Consider the following 22,620-nt stretch of genomic DNA (forward strand, 5'->3'; position numbering starts at 1 on the left):
CTGAAGGGACCGGCGATTAAAGCGTGAATAAATGACCCTCGATACCTGGAACTCCAAGTTACCATTGACAACCACTGGAGGGGGAGGTAAAGGTGACGGTACCACCGGCGCCACATACCTCTTAAGCAATGATCTGTGAAACACGTTGTGAATTTTAAACGTAGGGGGGAGATCAAGACGGAATGCCACCGGATTAATAATAGAACTGATTCTGTACGGCCCAATGAACCTGGGACCCAATTTCCAGGAGGGAACCTTAAGTTTAATATTCCTGGTAGACAACCATACCCGATCGTTCACACTTAGGTCCGGACCAGACACTCTCCTCCTATCAGCCATACGTTTGTATCGGTTCCCCATAGTATTCAGATTCTTCAGCACCCCTCTCCATACTGAAGCGAGTGATGAGGAAAATCGTTCCTCCTCAGGAACCCCCGAAGAGCCCCCCCTACTGAAAGTACAAAACTGGGGGTGAAAACCATATGCCCCAAAAAACGGGGACTTACCAGTGGACTCGCTCCGCCTATTATTAAGAGCAAACTCTGCCAGAGGTAAGAAAGAAGCCCAGTCCTCCTGGTTCTCTGACACAAAACACCGGAGATATGTCTCCAAGCTCTGGTTCATACGTTCCGTCTGACCATTGGTCTGAGGATGAAAAGCCGAAGAGAATAACAACTGCATCCCCCGCCGTGCACAAAACGCCTTCCAGAACTTAGACACAAACTGAGACCCCCGATCAGACACCACCTCGGAGGGTACCCCGTGAAGCCTCACAATCTCCCCAATGAACACCTGCGCAAGAGTTTTAGCATTAGGGAGAGCCGGAAGAGCGATAAAATGTGCCATCTTGCTGAACCTGTCCACTACAACGAGTATGACTGTTTTACCCGAAGACGGAGGGAGGTCCGTAATAAAGTCCATAGACAGATGAGTCCAAGGACGCTCCGGGATCTTCAAAGGTAAGAGGGCCCCAGACGGACGGGTATGTGAGGTCTTAGAGCGCGCACAAACCCCACAGGACGCGACAAAAGTTACCACCTCCTTATGTAAGTTAGGCCACCAAAACCGACGCGAGAGGAGATCCACAGTTGCTTTACTCCCCGGGTGTCCTGCAAAAACAGAGTTATGGTGTGCCTCGATCACCTTTTGTCGCAACTGATCTGGAACAAACAGTCTCCCTGGAGGTCCAACAGGGGCGTCCCCCTGAGCCTCCAATACCTCCTCCTCCAGCTCAGAGCATACTGCCGAAACCACCACCCCCTCCTGAAGGATAGGAATCGGGTCGTCCGTATTCCCGGCCCCCGGGAAACTACGAGATAAGGCATCCGCCTTTACATTTTTTGACCCAGGACGATATGTAACGACAAAATTAAACCTGGTAAAAAACAATGACCACCTAGCTTGTCTGGGATTCAGACGTTTCGCGGACTCCAGATATAGCAGGTTCTTGTGATCGGTGATGACGGTGACCGGATGAACTGCCCCCTCCAAAAAATGGCGCCACTCCTCAAAAGCTAACTTAATGGCCAAGAGTTCCCTATTGCCGACATCGTAATTCCTCTCAGCGGACGACAATTTTTTAGAGAAAAAGGCGCACGGATGCCACTTACCAGGGGACGAACCCTGTGACAATACTGCTCCCACCCCTACCTCGGAAGCGTCTACCTCTACAATGAATGGCTGAGACGCATCAGGTTGAATGAGTATGGGCGCTGAGGCAAAACATTTTTTCAAAGAGGAGAATGCTTGACAAGCCTTGTCAGACCACCTAGAAAAATCCGTCCCCTTTTTAGTCATGTCTGTGAGAGGCTTAACCATGGACGAGAAATTACGAATGAACTTCCGGTAATAATTAGCAAACCCCAGGAAACGTTGTAGTGCCTTAAGGTTCTCTGGCCGATCCCACTCAAGAACTGCCCGCACTTTCCCAGGGTCCATACGAAAACCGGACGCTGAAACCAGGAAGCCTAAAAACTGGAGTTCCTGTACGGCGAACACACACTTTTCCCACTTGGCATACAGTTTATTATCCCGCAAGATCTGTAACACCTGCCTAACGTGCTCCTGATGAGACACCAGATCCGGCGAGTAAATTAAGATATCATCCAGATATATGACAACAAACTGTCCCACCAGGCGGCGAAAGATGTCATTAACAAAGTGTTGAAACACCGCCGGGGCATTGGTCAGACCGAATGGCATGACAAGGTTCTCATAATGCCCCTCCGGAGTGTTAAACGCCGTCTTCCACTCATCCCCCTCTTTCATCCTAATCAGATTGTACGCCCCCCTGAGATCCAACTTAGAGAACCATTTGGCGCCCACGATCTGATTAAAGAGATCGGGAATAAGTGGGAGCGGATACGGATCTCGGACCGTAATCCGATTAAGTTCACGGAAATCCAGGCAAGGGCGTAGGCCTCCATCTTTCTTCTTAACAAAGAAGAACCCCGCAGCCACCGGTGAAGATGAAGGTCTAATATGCCCCTTAGCCAGACTTTCTGAGATATAATCCTTCATGGCCTGCCTCTCAGGACCAGAAAGGTTATACAACCTAGCTTTAGGTAACTTGGCCTCAGGGAGCAGTTTTACAGAACAGTCATACACGCGATGAGGAGGTAGTTCCTGACACCCTTTCTCCGAGAATACATCCTCAAAGTCCGCCAGAAATGGAGGTAAGACCCAAGGAGTAACCGCACCAATGACCGTGTTCATGCAGTTTTTATTACAGAATTTACTCCATTGGCTTATCTCCCTGGTTTGCCAATTAATAACCGGGTTATGCTTAGCTAACCAAGGAAGGCCCAACACAATAGGAGTGGGAAGACCCTCCAACACGTAGCAAGACAACAGTTCTTTATGTATTGCCCCCACTTGAAGTTTTACGTCATGCACAGCTTGCAAAAAACTTCCCTGACCGAGAGGCCTGGCATCGATCGAGAATATGGGGATGGGTTTAGCCAACTCACTCAACCGCATACCTTGGACCCGGGCAAACCGAGCATCAACCAGATTAGCCCCGGCCCCACTATCCAGAAGAACAGATATCCTCTCAGTTCTCGTACCCACCACCACCTCCGCCGGTACGAGAAACTGAGACGAACCTAGGGACGAAATACCTACTCCCAGATTGCCGTCCACCACACAACCTGGGATTAACAGTTTTCCGACGACTCTTCACTCTGCAAGGGACGGGATGGACACCCCCCAATAAAATGTCCCTTTCTCCCGCAGAAGAAACACCTTCCTGCCTTATGGCGCACCACCGGTCCCCTCCCCCGAAATGATGTCCCTCCTAATTGCATAGGCTCCTCTGGACTGACCAGGGGAACCACCATATGAGGGGACCTTGTAGGAGGTGGAGTCATCACAGGGGGTAGAATTATCCCGCACCTCTCCCGAAGCCGTCTGTCCACGCGAATAGCAAGGGCCATAGCGGCTTCCAGTGACACGGGAGAGTCATACTGTGCCAACACATCCTGTAATTTGTCGGATAAACCATGACAAAACTGGCTCCTAAGAGCCGGGTCATTCCACTGGGTGTCCGTGGCCCACCTACGGAACTCCGAACAGAATTCCTCCGCCGGACGATCTCCCTGCTGGATCCTACGTAACTTAGACTCAGCAAGGGAGATCCGATCTGGGTCATCATATACGAGTCCCAGAGCAGCGAAAAACCTATCCACTGACTGGAGAGCCGGGGAACCCGGGGAAAGAGAGAACGCCCAGGATTGTGGGTCCCCTTGTAGGAGCGAGATGACAATTCCCACCCTTTGTTCTTCACTCCCCGATGACCGAGGCCGCAGCCGAAAGTACAATTTGCATGCCTCCCGGAAAACAAAAAACTTGTCCCGCCCCCCAGTGAACCTATCAGGGAGAGCTACTTTAGGTTCTGGTCCGGCTTGCTCCTGAGGATGCCAAACCTTGGACCTAACGTCCGCCAGCTCCATGGACAAACTCTGCAATTGCCGAGCTAGACCGGCTACTGGATCCATGGTAGCTGGAGAAAAACTAAGTTGGGTCGGTGAAAATGTCACGCTGTCTCCGTATACTGGAGGTAGGGGGCCTAAGCTGACCCTAAGCTGGGGCCCTGACTAATCCCTTAACCTGGAGGTACTGTTAAAGGTACAGAGGTCCAGGCCGCCAGCGTAACCCCTACCTCCTGAAGATCCCTGCACCACAGTAATCTAGTCCTGAGAAGGACCCCGATCACAACCAAAGGGAACAAGACATAATATGCCCAAACACAATACTTAGACGAACGAGACAGTACAAGGGAAAAACCAAAACCACCTTGCATACAAACAACTACTCAACTACAACAGAGGGAAAACCAACGGGAAAGGAGATAAATGATAAAGCGAGGAAAGGGAAAAACACTTCCAAATACACTTATCTCAGCAACTCCAAACACCACGATCCGCTCTGTCAGTCTGAATGAAATGCTTTCACCGACACCTCCCAAACAGACCAGCAGGTATATGAAGGAGTCTCACTACAGAAGTATTGATTGCAGCTGGGCGAGGCTGGACCTCATCTAGCCCAGAGAGAGAGAGAGAATTAACTCCCTCACTGCCGAGAGACACAAAGCACCAACAAGTCAGCTGCGAGAAGTCAGGCTGTGTACTCATGACGATCTTCGTGGCAACACACCCGTGACAGGTAGCCAGGCTGCCCCCGGGATATAGGGCATGGTGAAAGGCATGACCGCAGCAGCGGTGGCGCTGGCGGCGGCTGTGGCGGTGAAGCTCTCCTCCGTATCCGACATTCTCCTCCCCCCTAGTGGACCGTGGCCTACCTTGCGATGATCCTCTTCCGTAGGCCGCGGCTCCGCAGTGGATCGTCAGGGTTGAGGACCTTCCGTCGCGCTCCTGTGACGTCGGCGTCTGCTGGGCTCCTTCCAGGACCTTACGCAACGTCCGGACGTGAGGCGGGACTTCAGTTCTCGCGGGCTTTCGGAGTCCACGCCCCTCTTCTTCCCGCGCGGCGCCCTCAAGATGGCGTCCAATGGCGGGAAAACTCCACGGATGGCGGGAAGAAGGCAGAAGATGGCGTCGGATGGCGGGAATCGGCTCCAGATGGCGGGAAACGACTCCGGACGGCGGGAAACTTCACCACAGGTAAGTATAAAAGTCTCTTTTTCAGGCACGCAGTACCCGGTGGTTGCGGGCACGAAATCCTGCCGACTACGCCAAAGTTGACTCACCCCCTGGACCAGTGCTGTAGTGCGGTGCGCGTGCGCGCGGGGGATACCCGGAGCCGGATCCGATGGGGGTAGTAGTCTTCGTGTGGCAGTGACCCGGTCCGCGCCCAGGGTGGTCAAACTTAGTGGCGGTTATTGGTATGATGGTATTAGTGTCCGACTACGCCACCCGTTGAATGCGGCTATGAAGCCGCCGCTGCAGGGCAGTCCGCTGAGGCCGGTGGTACGGATGTGCAGCGTGGATGGTATAACCCCCAACGGGAGGGGTATGGCCTCAGGGCAGAGGATGAGGTTGATGTTGGGAGTGATGGTGTGGATGTCCCAGCACTAATGGTGCGACAAGGAAGCACGGAAACGCGAGGGTACAGTTCAGGGCCTTTACTGATGGTACAAGGCAAATTCCCCCGGGAGTACTGGCTAGTAGTTGGGGCCTGGTTAGTCTGCGAGTAAGCCGGAGTTCCCCTGGCCAGGTGGAGTTGTAGGCCTTCCCGTTAGTCTGTACCCTTCCTGGCTACCCTGCTTTCGGCGGTTACAAGTAGCCCACGTCCCTGGGTATACCGTGTGGTGCTCACCCGTATGGCTGGTGACCTGGGGCCTCCTGTTAGCCTCCGCTCTGGGATGGCGGTGCTGGTCCCTTCGTTGTGACTGAGCCTCCGGGCTTTTATGGCCAGAGGACCTGAAATCCCCTGCCGGATGGATTCTGCTGCTGGGTATATCTTAGTCCCCACAGCCTCGGACTCCTGTGTCCGGTTTTAGTACCTTCTCCCAGGGCGAGCTCTGCACAGCTCCAGCCCCTGGCGCTTCTCCTTGGCTCCTACAGAGCTCCTGATGTTTATCTGTCCCTGTTTCTGCGTGTCCAGGCCAGACTCCGTCTCTGTCTGGAACTCCTCTCTCTAACCCTGCCTCAGCCCCAGTTTATATAGGGGAAGTTCTTCCCCTCCCAGGACTGGGCAGGAGGTGTGGCATGCTTAGGATTCCTGCCCAGGAGACCTCCCACCTGCTCACAGACGTAATACTGCTATTACTGTGGAAACCAGACCCCTGGGGTGCCACACCCTTGCTGCAGAACTCTTAAAAAAATTCCCATCTGAACACGCTAGCGGCAGAGGTCACAGTTCGTTGCCCAACCAAGGCGTACAGGCGAGAGAGATGCAACTCCAATCTAGCAGAGGCAGGGGAACACTGTCAACGTTCTGGTACAGTTTTCTGACACCCGCCCAGCTTACAGGCCCTGAGGCGCTGGGTACTCTCACAAGGAGTGGAAAGTTTCAAAAGATGGTGAGGGAGTACCTTGCCGATCGTACCAGCGTCCTCCGTGATTCCTCTGTGCCTTTTAATTATTGGGTATCCAAGCTGGACACTTGGAATGAACTCGCTCTGTACGCCTTGGAGGTCCTGGCCTGCCCTGCCGCTAGCGTGTTATCGGAGCGTGTTTTTAGTGCCGCTGGGGGAATTATAACTGATAAGCGCACTCGCCTGTCAACTGACAATGCTGACAAGCTGACCCTTATCAAAATGAACAAGGGCTGGATTGGGCCAGACTTCTCATCACCACCAAATGACAGCAGAGTAACATAAAGTCAAATCCACTGTGTTATTTCGGGAGGAGTATTCACATGCACCGCTTCACACCCACACATGGGTATACGCTTCCTCGTTTCGGCTGTTTAATCTTCTTCTCCTTATCCTCAGCCTCCACCACCACTATTCCACCAGGGTGCCAGCATTGCAAGTTCCTCCGTCCTAATTTTTGGCAGCTTTTGCTGGGAAAGCATAAGCAAATACTATGGGAGACCCACTCCCCAATAATGGGACTTATGTTTGTAATATGCTGTACTGCATGGCTTTTGTAAGGGGCATTGCAAGTTGCTCCATCCTAATTTTTGGCAGCTTTTGCTGGGAAAGCATAAGCAAATACTATGGGAGACCCACTCCCCAATAATGGGACTTATGTTTGTAATATGCTGTACTGCATGGCTCTTGTAAGGGGCATTGCAAGTTGCTCCGTCCTAATTTTTGGCAGCTTTTGCTGGGAAAGCATAAGCAAATACTATGGGAGACCCACTCCCAAATAATGGGACTTATGTTTGTAATATGCTGTACTGCATGGCTCTTGTAAGGGGCATTGCAAGTTGCTCCGTCCTAATTTTTGGCAGCTTTTGCTTGCAAGGCATAAGCAAATACTATGGGACACCCACTCCCCAATAATGGGACTTATGTTTGTAATATGCTCTACTGCATGTGACGCGCCCCCTGGGCCGTGTGTACACGTGTGTGGGATACCCGGTGCCGGGTCTCTGGGGTCTGTAGTCTCTGTGGCGGTGACCCGGTCCCGTGGCTCAGGCTGGTCAAACCAGTGGCAATCTTTCTTAGGTTTTGAGGTTAGTTGTCCGACTGCGCCACCCGTGGATTGCGGTCAGGGAGTACCACCGCTGCGAGGCAGACCGCTGAGGCTGGTGTTGTGTGCGCAGCATAAAATGGGATAACTCCCCTCGGGAGGAGTATAGCCTCAGGGCAGTGAGTGTGGATGATGGGGGTGATGGTGCACGAGCGCAGCAGGAATGGCTCAGAGTCTTTGCAGTGCAGTTCAGGGTCTTTACTGATGATTATAAGGTATACCCTCCCGGGAGTACTGGCTAGCATAAGAGGCCTGGTCAGTCTGTGAGCAAGCAGGAGTTTCCCTGGCCAGGTGGAGTTGTAGGCCTCCCCGTCTGTCTGCACTCTTCCTGGCTACCTTGCTGTAAGCGGGTAGACGTAGCCCACGTCCCTGAGTGTACCGTGTAGTGCTCACCCGTATGGCTGGTGACTTGGGGCCTTCTGTTAGCCTCCGCTCCACGACGGCGGTGCTGGTCCCTTGCTTGTGACTGAGCCTCCGGGCTTCTATGGCCAGAGGACCTGAAATCCCCTGCCGGCTGGTTTCTGCTGCTGGATATATAAGTCCTCACAGCTTCGGACTCCTGTGTCCGGTTCCTATTGTCTTCTGCCAGGGCGAGCTCTGCTCAGCTTCCAGCCCCTCGTCTTTAGCTCCTAGCTCCTACAGAGCTCCTTGCTGTTACTTTTCCTTGCTCTCACTCTGACTCTGACTGTTCTCTGTTCTCTGACTCACTCAACCCCACCCCAGATCCAGTTTATAATGGCAGAATTCTCCCCTCCCAGGACTGGGGCAGGAGGATGTTGCATGTTTAAGGGATCCTGACCAGGAAACCTCGCACTTGCTCTCCGACGTAATCTCTATTACTGTGGTGACCAGACCCCTGGGGTGCCACACATGGCTCTTGTAAGGGGCATTTCAGTACCTCATAATTTTTGGAAAGCATTCCATTCACTGCTTAGGCCAACAGTGCACAGGAGACCCAGTTGCTATAAATGGAAAAAAAGGTTTAGTTAACGACCTCTGACCTCCATGTCATTTCCAAGGGGCATTGGAGTGCCTCGAAATTTTTGGTAGGCATTGCACTCACTGTATGCCCTATAACTGTGTAGCCGAACCGCTCCTTTTGTTACAGAAACATATCCTACAAGACATATGTGGTTGACTGGCCTGATATTGATGTGAATGGTCCCTGTTCCTCCTGCTCTTTCTCCTTTGCCACTACCTCATCCATCATTTATCACCTGAAGCTTTGTTTTAACGGGAGTCATAGAACTTGGATAGTAGCAGGAAAACATCCAGCAATCCTCGGAGGAGGTAGGATATGCGCCAAAACACTGACCTCCTCAGGCCTAGCCGCTACTACATACATGCGCTTGCATTACAACAAAACAAAGCAGATGCTAACTTCTATCATCCTCCTCATGCTCCTCACATTGGCACTCTCAACTCCCCTGATGGAGAAGCCAGGGCCCACCGGAGGAGTCTGATAGTTCGGTGGGCTCGGCCAATGCTGCCCTAAAGCAGGCCAGGCTAAGAAAAGTGTGGGAAAGGTTACCGGTACAAATAGGGGTGGCTGGGGACCGAGTATGGACACCCGGCCACCCCCTGGAGGCTGGGGAGCAAGCGGGGACACCCAGCCACCAGGCGGCTGGGGACTGAGTATGGATACCAGGCCGCCGACACAGCCATGGCGTGGTGGCCAGATTCCGCCTTCACATGCCTAAAAGGCCCAATTTAAAGTGCAAGCAAGCAAGCAGTATGGTATTGCAGCCTGGGGGTGGGTGGGTGGCAGGCTGCATACTTGCGCTTGCATTGCAAGGAATCGGAGAGGTACAATTGAACACTGCCCTGGGACAAGGACTTGAATGGGGATAGTTGCAAGTCTGCAACGACAGGTGCAAGGTGGGAAGCATCTTCGCATGTACCATGAACAGGGGTTTGGCATGCACACACTACAGCGAAATAGGCTCTCCTTCCCACTAAATGCACTGGGGAGGGCACAGGTAATGTTTTGGTATACGCGCTTAATCTTATGTATAAGGCACACCAGGACAAATAGGGGCGGCTGGGGACTGAGTATGGATACCTCGCTGCTGAAGCAGCCATGAGGTAGTGGCCAGCTTCGGCCTCCTCTAAACTAAAAGGCCCCATTTCAAGTGCAAGCTAGGAGTATGAATTGCAGTCTGGGGGTGGGTGGGTGGCAGGCTGCACACTTACACTTGCATTAAAAGAAAACATAGCAGATGCTAACTTCTGTCATCATCATCATGCTCCTCACCTTGGCACTCTCAACTCCACCGATGGAGAAGTCAGGGCCCACCGGAGGAGTCTGGTTCTCTGGTGGGCTCGTCCAATGCTGCCTAAAGCAGGCCGGGCTAAGAAAAGTGTGTGGGGGGATGTTCCAAGGAGAAATGGGGGCGGCTGGGGACCGTTTATGGACACCCGACTGCCCCCAGGCGGCTGGGGACCGTGTGGACACTCGGCCGCGGGGCGGCTGGGGACTGAGTATGGACACCCGGCCGCCGGGCGGCTGGGGACTGAGTATGGATTCCAGGCCGCCAACACAGCCATGACGTGGTGGCCAGATTCCGCCTCCACATGCCTAAAAGGCCCAATTTCAAGTTCAAGCAAGCAAGCAGTATGGTATTGCAGCCTGGGGGTGGGTGGGTGGCAGGCTGCATACTTGCGCTTGTATTGCAAGGAATGGGAGAGGTACAATTGAACACTGCCCTGGGACTAGAACTTGCATGGGGATAGTTGCAAGTCTGCATCTTCTGATGCGGCAAGGATCACTTATGATGGGCACACTTTTAGACAGTGACCTGGGAGTCAGAGATGCTTCCAGGGGTCTTCCCCATGCTGTCCCCATGTCTTTTCAGCACTTTATGCATGTGTCACACAGCACATGGCCAGATAAGGTTGTAAAATGTTAAAATGACATTTCCCGGTGAATGCATTTGTCATAGTTGAAAGCAATACAAAAGTGCAAAAACGCATAAAAAATGCTACTTGTGAACATAGCCGAAGGTGTGGAGGAGTATTTTTGTTTTTGGTCATTTATTTTAACTTATACACAAGTCTTTTCCCTGGAAAGGATGTTCCTTAACATATTTCACAGGAAAAAAGTTTCACTTTCGTTTTATTGTGAGCCTGTAAAAGTGGCTTAATACCTCTGACCACGTTGTTGACAGCAGTGACCTGGGGGTCAGAAATGCTTCCTGGCGCGATCCCCATGCTGTCCCCATGTCATTTGAGCACTGTCACTATAGTTTTGGGCACTTGTTAGGCTTTTAAAAGAGTGCCGGGGGTGCCACCGCAAAAATGCTCGAGTCTCCCATAGACTAACATTGGGCTTGTTGCTCGGGTCGAGCACCCGAGTATCACGGCGAGCTTGGCCCGAGCTTCGAGCACCTGAGCATTTTAGTGCTCGCTCAGCACTAGGTAAGACGCTTCTGGCGTTGGCTATTGGTCATGAGTGGCTTGACACAAGGAACGCGACACTTGTAGCCCATGTCCTGGATACGTCTGTGTGTGGTGGCTCTTGAAGCAATGACTCCAGCAGCAGTCCACTCCTTGTGAATGTCCTCCAAATTTTTGAATGACCTTTTCTTAACAATCCTTTCAAGGTTGCGGTTATCCTGGTTGGTTGTGCACCTTTTTCTACCACACTTTTTCCTGCCACTCAACTTTCCATTAATATGCTTGGATCCAGCACTCTGTGAACAGCCAACTTCTTTAGCAATGACCTTTTGTGGCTTACCCTCCTTGGGGACTGTGTCAATGACTGCCTTCTGGACTTCTGTCAAGTCAGCAGTCTTCCCCATCATCGTGGAGCATATTGAAACAAACTAAGGGATGTTTTTAAACGCTTCGGAAGCCTTTGCAGGTGTTTTTTGTTAATTATTCTAATTTACTGAGATAATGACTTTTGTGTTTTCATTGGCTGTAAGCCGTAATCATCAACATTAACAGAAATAAACACTTGAAATAGATCACTCTGTTTGTAATGACTCTATATATTAGTTTCACTTTTTAAATAGAAGAACTGAAATAAATTAACTTTTTGATGATATTCTAATTTTGTGAGAAGTACCTGTATTTCACAATTGACCCCCTGAGATGGTGAAGTGGCCTAATGAGCAGAGCAAAACTGTTCATACAGGTACTTTTGGCATAATAAAGTATAAAATCAAGAATCAGGAAACATCAAGCAGATATTAACACCTCAATAACCTATTTTTGATGGAAGATTCAGGGCTAGTCAGATATCTCACTTGGCTCCTGCCTTTGTGTAGATCTAAGACCAAAACTTAACGAAAAAGTCCAAAGCATCTTCAATGGGAACAACATTGTTTAATAGATGAAAAACTCTATTACCAAAGTCGTCCATCTTTTATGTAATCACTCTCAGAATTACAAGCTTGGCTCTGTATACATAATTGTGGGCTTTGTTGGATCATCATAAAGATTATTGCTTTGCATTTTATGAAGGCTTTTTTTTTCTTCAGGCTGATAAGATTGCAAATGTAATCAGTTTGACTAATTGTATAATGTTGTGTAAATGTGAAAGCTGTTCTAATGTACACATTTTACACCAAATTACTTTCAAATGGGGATACTGTCTTCTCTATGAATAGTCAAATCTTAATCATATTCCCCTAATTGGATCCAGATTGCGCTTTGCCTTGTAGTCAATTAACCGTCTTTCTTTAGACGGCATGCTCTTTAAAATTCATTGCTCTGTCCTACTTAGGTCTTAACCAATTTGAATAAAAGTAGCTCTTTTATACTTCCAGTCAACCAGAAGGAAGTTTCAGCTGGTGCAGTAGCTTCCTCTGAAGATAGATTGTTGAGTTAGGAGGATCCCAAGACTGTCCTCATCAATTCCAAAAATTATAGAATCTATGGCGATCCATTATGAAGAAGTAAAGTTTACTTTACCATGGACATCTCTACAACAGTTATGTACAACACAATATCTTATCTAGTCTACAAAAGATTCTTCCTATTTATCCCCCATCTAGAAGTGATTCTACACATGATAGCCAAGTTTTTGGCTATCAAACTACATCTACAAGATATTTTACCTGTACATCTACCAACAACAGGAAGTCACATCTATCCATTCTAAAGAGGAATATTAACCGGTTCCCGACCGCCCACTGTAGATAAACGTCGGCGCTTGCTGGGCTCTGTGCAGCGCCGACGTTTAAAAACGGTGGGTGGTCTCGCAGCGCTCAGGACCGCCAGGGTCCTGCAAGCGCTGCGATTCCGGTGCAGAGCATTAGCTCTGACAGGGGACATCATCGGGACGTGATTGGATCAGGTCCCAGTGATGTTAACCCTTTGCTATGTTCTATATGCCGCGATCTATAGTGATCGCGGCATATAGAAGATAGAAGGAGGAGAGGGGGTCGTCTTACTTACCTCTCCGACGACCCCTGATAGCTTCCAGGACCTGGGGTTGCTATGGCAGCTGGAGGTCACATGACCGCCTCCAGATCTGCCATATATGGTGTCCTGCCTGGCTCAGCCTGCAGCTGAAGCCAGGCAGGAGACTGACTGTGAAACAGTCAGCGAAGATCTCATGTAATGTAATACATGTCTATTACATTACATGAGATCAGTGATCAGAAAAATAAAAATTAATGTCCCATACAGGGACTAAGTAAAAATGTAAAAAAAAGTAAAAAAAAAAAGTTTTTAAACTGTTAAAAAAAAAAATCACAAAATAAATAAAAATAAATAAATAAAATATTAAACCAATAAATCCGTATATTTTTACAAAACCAAACAAAGTACACATATTTGGTATCGCCGCGTCCGAAACAACCCGAGCTATAAAACCGTCACACTAATTAACTCCTTCTGTGCACACCGTAATAAAAATAAATAAAAAACGGAGCAAAAAAATATGCTTTTTCATCATATCGCCAAACAAAAAGTGGAAAAAAATGCGATCAAAAAATAAAATAGAAATATAAATGGTACCGCTGAAAACGTCATCTTGTTCCGCCAAAAAAAAAGCTGCCATACAGCTTCATCAGCCGAAAAATAAAAAAGTTATAGCGCTCAGAATAAAGCAATGCAAAAAAAATATTTTTTTCTATAAAATTGTTTTATTGTGTAAAAGCGCCAAAACATAAAAAAAAATACAGTAAGTGTAGTATTGCTGTAAACGTACTGACCCGAAGAATAACGCTGCCTGATCACTTTTACCACACGCAGAACGGCATAAAAAAAAACTCAAAAAACAATTCCTGAATTGTTTGTTTTTGTTAATTTTACCTCCCAAAAAACGAAATAGAAAGCGATCAAAAAATGTCACGTACCCAAAAATGGTACCAATAAAAATGTCAACTCGTCCCGCAAAAAACAAGCCATCACATGACTCTGTCGGCCGAAATATGGAAAAATTATAGCTCTCAAAATATGGTGATACAAAAACTAGATTTTGCAAAAAAAAGCGTCTTTTAGTGTGTGACAGCTGTCAGTCATAAAAACCCGATATAAATCTGGTATCTCTGTAATCGCACCGACCCGAAGAATAAAGTAATCTAATCAGTTATATCACACTAGGAACGGCGTAAAAAATAAATAAAACCAATTCTTCACCTGTTACTGATTTGTTTATTATGTCTCCCAAAGATCGCAGTAAGGCTCTGCTCACATTTATCCTGCGCTCTGCGCTAAGCGCTTACACCAGAGTTTCCGTGTAAATCTCTGAAATACGTGATTGAGCCGGAACCCATGACGGAAGATTCCCTTTAATGAGGCAGATATAGGCCACTGTGGATGCCGTCTGGCCTGTGATCCCACGGTGTCATTTGTTTTAGGCGTGCATAAAAGTGCGGTTGGCCACAGTTTTGTGCACTTCTGAAAAAAAGGACACCGCTAAACAGAGGCCAGACGGAGTCCAGAGTAACTCTGCTGCTTCATTACAGTGAATGGATCCGGCAGGGGTTTCATCTGAATTACATCACTTGGAAATTTAGATGGAAACCCCGATGTAAGTGCTCAGCCTAGAGCGCCGGATAAATGTTACGTAAAATGTTCCCAATAAAAGCTTCAACTCAGTCCTCAAAAAAGGCTAGTCCCCACTCAGGTCCATCATCTGTTAAAAATATAAGGGACTTCCAAGTTACTGGTAGCAGAAAGGCTCTGGAAAAGCAAAATGGTCCTTGCCCCCCAAAAGAAATTCAGAAAATGTTGTGCTCCCAAATCCAAATGCCTATTCTACAATAATTTGTTCTCCAATTGTCAAATAGCACTCCGTCCCCCCCAGATCTCGCCGTATGGCTGAGCGGTACGATACAGCCACATATGGGGTACTGCCACTTTTAGAAGAAATTGTGTGACACATTTCGGCACCATTTTTACCCATTGCCCTGTGTGAAAATGTAAAATCTGAGGGTAAAACATTTTTTTGTGGTAAAAATATAATTATGCTTTTTTCACTGCCCAATGGTATAAATTTAAAAATTAAAAAATACTCACTACTTCCCTAGATGAATTCCTTGAGAGGTGTAGTTTACAAAATGGGGTCACTTGTGGGGGTTTCTGCTGTTTCGGCATGTCAGCGACTCTTCAAATGTGACATGGTATCTGCTGCCTATCCCAGCCAACATAGCGCTCCTTTCTCTTCCGAACCCTGCCGTACACCAAAGCAGAGGTTTTCCCCCACATATGGGGTATCGGCGTACTCAGGAGAAATTGCACAACAAATTTCATGGTGCAATTTATCCTGTTACCCTTATGATAATACAAAATTAGGGAATGAAAAACATTTTTTGTGGGAAAAATGTGAAAATTTTATTTTTACAGTTCAATATTATAAACTTCTATGAAGCACCTTGGGGTTCAAGGTGCTCACCACACATCTAGATAAGTTCCCTGAGGGGTCTAGTTTCCAAAATGGTGTCTCTTGTGGGGGGTTTCCACTGTTTAGGCACATCAGGAGCTCTCCAAACGCAACATGGCGTCTGCTAATTATTCAGACAAATTTTACATTCAAAAAGTCTAATGGCGCTCCTTCCCTTCCGAACCCTGCAGTGTGCCCAAACAATGGTTTTCCCTCACATATGGGGTATTAGCACGCTCAAGAGAAATTGCACAAAAAAAATTGGGGTCCATTTTTTCCTGTTACACCTGTGAAAATAAAAAAAATTGGGTCTAAAGTAACATTTTTGTGAAAAAAGTTAAATGTTAATTTTTTTCTTCCACATTCCAAAAATTCCTGTGAAGCACCTGAAGGGTTAATAAAGTTCTTGAATGTGGTTTTGAGCACCTTGAGGGGTGCAGTTTTTAGAATGGTGTCACTTTTGGGTATTTTCTGTCATAAAGACCCCTCAAAGTGACTTCAAATATGATGTGGTCCCTAAAAAAATGTTTTTGTAAATTTTGTTGGAAAAATGAGAAATCGCTGGTCAACTTTTAACCCTTATAGCTCCCTAACAAAAAAAAATTTTGGTTCCAAAATTGTGCTGACGTAAAGTAGACATGTGGGAAATGTTATTTATTAACTATTTTGTGTGACATATCTCTCTGATTTAAGGGCATGAAAATTCAAAGTTTGAAAATTGCAAAATTTTCGCCAAATTTCCGATTTTTTCACAAATAAACGCAAGTTATATCGAAGAAATTTTACCACTATCATGAAGTACAATATGTCATGAAAAAACAGTCTCAGAATCAGGGGAATACATTGAAGCGTTCCAGAGTAATTACTTCATAAAGTGACAGTGGTCAGAATTGAAAAAATTGGCCCGGTCACGAAGGCAAAAACAGGCTCTGGTGCGAAGTGGTTAATATATTATACATCCATCATGAGCAAACAGGTCTTAGCTATCCATCACCATCTACAAGAGGTTCTACAATTCTATCAACCACCATGTACAACATATTTGATCATTCTATCATCTTCAAGAGTATTCTGTTATGATCTTTGAATTGTTCTACTTTACTACCCATCGTGTACAAGATATTATCTTCAAGAGATTTGAACTATCTATCGCTATTTACAAGAAGATTTATCTTTTTAACATGCATGCTCGAAAAGTAGGCAAACTTATCCACTGCCCACCTTCAAAAGTTTGTTCATAGCTACAGCTACCCATTATCTATAATAAGCCCTGCACACAGTGCACCTACTAAAAAGTTTTACCTACTGTAAACATCATCAATCTTCAAAAGCTCACAGCTATTTACTACCTAATCCACAATCCCACCAATTCACCTAGGACTTATCAAGTGGTTTCATCCAACAATGGCCTAGAAAGCATTCTACATTTTAAATGCAAATTATCTACGAGATTCCAAATCCCTTATTACTCCTTAACAAAAATGTCTTTAAGAGCTTTCATCTTTTGAAGCCTATCTCCAACAGGTTCTACTTCACCACTCAGATTGGTACCATATACCCTGCAAAATTCCTTTTCTTAGCTAGTTCAGTTCCTACTGTCAGTGGAGGTGATAATTCAATGTAACATTCATTCTTCCTCCAATATCATACATTCCATTAAAAAAGGAATCCTTGGGGCTATACTGAACCTTCAACTTCTTATGGGGTCATATAGAAATAATTTTCCAAAGAAATCTAAAAAAAAATCATGGGTTCTATTAAATGCCAAATTCTAAGGTATTCTGCTCCTAAAAACTACTTGTAAAGGAAAATAACACAATTGACCATGATGAAGGTGGTAAAGACAGGTCATATGTATCCTTTTAAGTAGTAAACATCAGGGTACATCTAGGTACAGACCTAGGCTGACATTTTTTTCGCCAAATTCATCAAAATAACGCATGTGGTTCATGAATTTTGTACAAAGTCAAAAATATTTTTTTTTCTGCCCTGAACCATTTTGGCATAAAAAGTCACACGTTTCATAAAATGTTGCAACAATTGATGGTTTACATAAAAACCACTTGAGGAGGCCATTGGAATCCATTTGTGACAAATTTAGCGACTTTTTGAAAAGTCGCAAATAATGAATTAGGAATCATTAAACCATGCGAACAGTGAAAAAATATAGCAAACTTCAAAAGAGGTACAAATGGAAAGATGAATTTGGTGCAAACAAAAAAAACACATAAAAAAAAACTTGTTAAGAAAAAGGAGCAGTAGTGGATCGGCAATAAATCTTTGAGTAAGGTAAAGCCTAGCTATAGTGATGAGCAAGCGTGCTTGTCACTGCTCGGTACTCACCCGAAAATCTCACTGCTCGACATGCTCGACAGTCCTCGAGTATTTCCGGGATGCTCGGGCAGGAGCTCGGGTCCTGTCCTGCATGTTTTTCACTCTTTAGAGAGCCAATTAACATGCAGGGATTGCTTGCCATGCACTGTAATGCCATAGCCATGCAGGTTGTGGCATTATAGTGATAGGCTGGCCGCATAGCGTCATCGGATCTATATAAGACCTGGTGGCCCTATGCTTGTGACAGTCTAACCCGGAAACAGGCAGAGTAGGGAGAGATGCTGCTGAGCTAGGGAGAGAATTGGCGGTTTATTAGTTAGATATAAGTATTCCACGGCAATATATATATCCATCTGAACTAACAGTCCTTCTGAGGACTAATCCAGGGTTTGTAGCAGTGTATACAGCACAATACGGTCCATTGCATGTCCTATCTGCTGCTGCTGTTGTTACAGATATTCATATAGCCCTACATATCCGGGCTATTTTTTTGACTCTTAATCCAGATTATTTGCTTCAAAAGCAATACAGAGTACACAATTTTACTGCTCCATTTGCTTGTTAGCAGAAAACAGCCAGATTTTTTCGATTATATTTGCATTACTCTATGGTGGAAGCAGAGAAACTTTTCCATGATCAGACGTGATCCCATATTACTGCCATAATAATACAGACATTTTGCGGAGCGTGCCAAATATTACACTCCATTTAAAGTCAGCCAACTGTGTTTTGTTGAACCTATTGACACTTGGTCGCTGACAAATAACATACTATTATGTGACTGCCTGAAACCGTGTTCATCAGACGTGATCCCATATTACTGATGTAATAATACAGAGATTTTTGGGAGCGTGTCACATATTACACTCTATTTAAAGTATGGCAGTTGTGTGTTCAAACTTATTCACAGTTGATCGCTGACAAATACCATACTACTAGGCGACTGCCTGAAACCGCGGCCATCAAATGTGATCCAATATCACTGCTGTAATAATACAGAAATGTTTGGGAGCATGTTGGATATTACACTCCATTTAAAGTCAGTCAGCTGTTTGTTTGTTTTTTGAACGTATTCACACTTAGTCGTTGACAAATACCATACTATTAGGGGACTTCCTGAAATCGTGGTCATCAGATGTGATCCCATATTACTGCCTTAATAATACAGACATTTTTGGGAACATGTCAGATATTATACTCCATTTAAAGCCTGCCAGGTGTATGTTCTTCCAAACTATTGACACTTGGTCGCTGACAAATGCTATACTATTAGGCGACTGACTGAAACCGTGGCCATCAGATGTGATCCCATATTACTGCCATAATAATAAAGAAATTTCTGGGATCGTGTCAGATATTATACTCCATTTAAAGTATGCCAGTTGTGTGTTGAAACCTATTCACAGTTGGTCGCTGACAAATAGCTTATCTGTGAGCACTGTTGTCAGAGTATTACGCCACTTTTACAGACTGACAATAAAACAAACAAAAACCAAGCTAAAATGAATTTTCCTGGAAAAAATGTTAAGAAACATTCTTTCCAGGGTAATGACTTGTATATAAGGCCAAAGAAATAACAAAAAGAAAGTTATGGACTGTGGAAGAGATTTATGCAACCAGAATGAACACTCATCTGGAGCTAATGATACCACCTAGCATCTGTCACTATTGTAAATACATCTAACAGCATTATCAATAGGGAATAGAATAGATTTTTTTTTTGACAGCGGGCAATATAAGGTAATAATACCTGGCTGGATCGGTGTAATACGCTATACATACTGCGATACCTCACCTGTAAGTGAATTTCAGGTAAGACAGGTAATATTCTAGAATATAGAATCTATTTGAATTGTCCTTCCCATTATTAAAGAGTGGGTCTCCTATACTGTTATTACGTATATGCAGCAATTTCAAGGGCTGGCAAAAATTAGGACACATTACAATACACATTTGAAGAGACATAAAAAAAAAATAAAAATAAAATATATATAAAAGCACAGCAGGATCTTTAGTATGAAAACCAAACTCGCCAATGTAACCTCAATGTAATCATATTGTACAGCTCCTGCACCTCCTCTTCCTCCTCTTCGGCCTTCATCTCCGAAATGACCACATGAGTCGCAAGCTGGAAGCACTGCAGGACTGCCTCGGCCAAGCGGCAACAGGCTGTGCTGAAGATAATATGCTTATGCCTAGATGACAAACCGCTGCAGAGTTGTTGAAAGCTGTAACAGAGCAGGCAGATCTGTGGTTCTCAACGCTGAGCATACAGCCAGACATGGTCGTGTGTGACAATGGTCAGAACATGGTGGTGGAGAAATGACAGCCGGAGTAGATACGGTTTCCCTCTATGCCAGTCCTTTCATCCGACCTATGAAATATGGCTGTGGTGAAATACAACTCTCACCGAGAAGCAGGCCTGGCTAAGAAAAGTCTGTGTGAAAGTTACCGGACACTCTATGGCTGTTTTTCTACTGCGGATCGGCTCCACCAATCTATAAGACTTAAGAAGATGCAATCTTGCACCTTGGCAAAGCCAAATTCTGTTCTCCCTCTGATATCTAACAAACAGGTCATGCTGGAGAAACTTGCACCTACTGCCACTCAGTGTCTTCAGCTCCTTTGTGAGAAATTAAAGTTTGGGCAGCTACTCAGTGTACCAAATAAAATTCCTGAGAAGGAAATTGTGGATGGCTTTGCTTCTGGCATTGGGTGCTAATACCAAACCATGGCGTGCCTTAATTCACTGGAAATATTCCAGGCTGGTTGGAGCCAAGCTGATTCCCACAGAACAGTACCAGCAGCATGCTAAGGAGATGGTGGCCTCTATCATCATCACGACCTGCAAGGTTTGCATTATGAACTCTCCTGAAGGAGAGCCAGAGTCCACCGGAGGAGTCTACGCTTCTCTGGTGGGCCCGTCTTGCCGAGAAGCAGCCTTGGCTAAGAAAAGTCTATGTGAAGGTTCCCCGACACTCTATGGCTGCTTTTTTACTGTGGATTGTGACGTGCTTATGTACAGTACGTTATTTCTCAAAACGCATTGCAGATCAGGCCATTGCCCGACTCTGTAGTCGTGAAATTCAAGGCGTAAAGATTTTTGTGTGTCGAAGAACCGAGAAGTGTGAGCTGATGTTGGATGGGCTGCCATTGCTTATGGAACAAGCTGCATTAGAGGACTTCCTGGGAGAAATGACAGCTGGAGTAGATACGGTTTCCCTCTATGGCAGTCCTTTCACTGACCTAAAGAATTTGGCTGTGGTAAAATACAACTCTCACTGAGAAGCAGCTCTGGCTAAGAAATGTCTGTGTGAAGATTCCCGGACACTCTATGGCTGCTTTTTTTTTACTGTGGACTGGCTCCAGCAATCTATAAGATTGCAATCTATAAGATCCCTTCACTGGCTCCCAATTGCCCAGCATATGCAGTTCAAACTACTAACACTGACCTACAAAGCCATCCATAACCTTTCTCGTCCGTACATCTCTGAACTAACCTCCTGATATATTCCTTTACGTAATCTCTGGTCCTCCCAAGACCTCCTTCTCTCCTCCACACTTATTCATTCCTCACCCAATCACCTCCAAGACTTCTCCCTAATATTCCCCATCCTCTGGAATTCTGTGCCTCAACAAGTATGATAGCTACCACATTCGAATCCTTCAGACGGAACCTGAAAACCCATCTCTTCAAGACAGCCTACAGTCTGCCATTATCTCGCTGCCACCTCAACACCGTCAGATCTACTGCAACCCACCAACCTACTATCTCCTTCCCCACCATCCTGTAGAATGTAAGCCGCAAGGGCAGGGTCTATAAGACTTAAGATGAAATCTGGCATCTTGGCAAAGCACAATTCTGTTCTCCCTCTGATATCTAACAATAACAAACAGGTCATGCTGGAAAAACTTGCACCTACTGCCACACAATGTCTTCAGCTCCTTTGTGAGAAACTAATGTTTGGGCAGCCACTCAGTCTACCAAATAAAATTCCTGAGAAGGAGCGCATGGATGGCTTTGCTAATACCATGGCGTGCTATAATTCACTGAAAATATTCCAGGCTGGTTGGAGACAAGCACATTCCCACAGAAAAGTACCAGCAGCAAGCTAAGAGATGTTGGCCTATATCATCATGAATATTTTGCTCATTGTCTAGGAGACCCACCACTGCTGCCTTCTACCTTGTGAACATTGTGTTGAAGCTGGATTGACTCAGGCCCGCAATCCTATGCGTCGGGAAGACGTGTTCCGTCCCAGGATCTGACTGGGTCACGGGTTACACAATATTAACCCAATGTGCCGTCATTGAGATGTACCGTCCCTGATCACAAGCACATGTCCACGTGTCTGTGGTTAGGCGGTCCTTCCCAGTAACTGCGCTGGTGAGGGTATGGGTAATGTTCTGGGAGCTGTGCTTGTATAAGGCAGGGACGACACTGAGAGAAATAGTGGTGGCTGGGGACCGAGTACCGAGGGCCAGTCCCTGCTGTGAGGTTGCAGAAAGCTTCGGTCTCCACGAGCCTAATAGGCAAAATTTCTAGTGCAAGCAGTCGAGAAATGTGGCAGTTTAGTATTGTGGCCTGTGGGTGGTTGGTTGCGTATTTGAGCTTGCATTCCATTGACTGGGGTAGGAACAACTGAACGCTGCTCTGGGACAAGGACATGGTTGCTGATGGTGATAGTTGCAAGTATGCAACGACAGGTGCAGGGTGGGGGGCATTTTCGCCAGCATAATGGATGGAGGCTTGGTGGTGCACGCACAACAGGGGAAGAGGCAGTGGTGTCACCCACAGACACTGTTTCTGGACCCTGGCATTCGGCCCATCGACTTCATCATCCACCA

General features: G+C 46.3%; 1 protein-coding gene across 1 annotated transcript in view; it reads right to left on the minus strand.

Annotated features, from left to right (window-relative positions):
• The window catches only part of LOC141272399 (thyrotropin-releasing hormone receptor-like), a 248,184-nt gene that overhangs the window by 99,383 nt on the left and 126,181 nt on the right, over nucleotides 1-22,620 (minus strand). The window lies entirely within an intron of this gene.

The sequence above is a fragment of the Phyllobates terribilis genome, unplaced genomic scaffold (assembly GCF_046119375.1).
Source record: "Phyllobates terribilis strain yellow unplaced genomic scaffold, ASM4611937v1 Scaffold_5__5_contigs__length_657084704, whole genome shotgun sequence".
Classification (NCBI taxonomy): Eukaryota; Metazoa; Chordata; class Amphibia; order Anura; family Dendrobatidae; genus Phyllobates; species Phyllobates terribilis.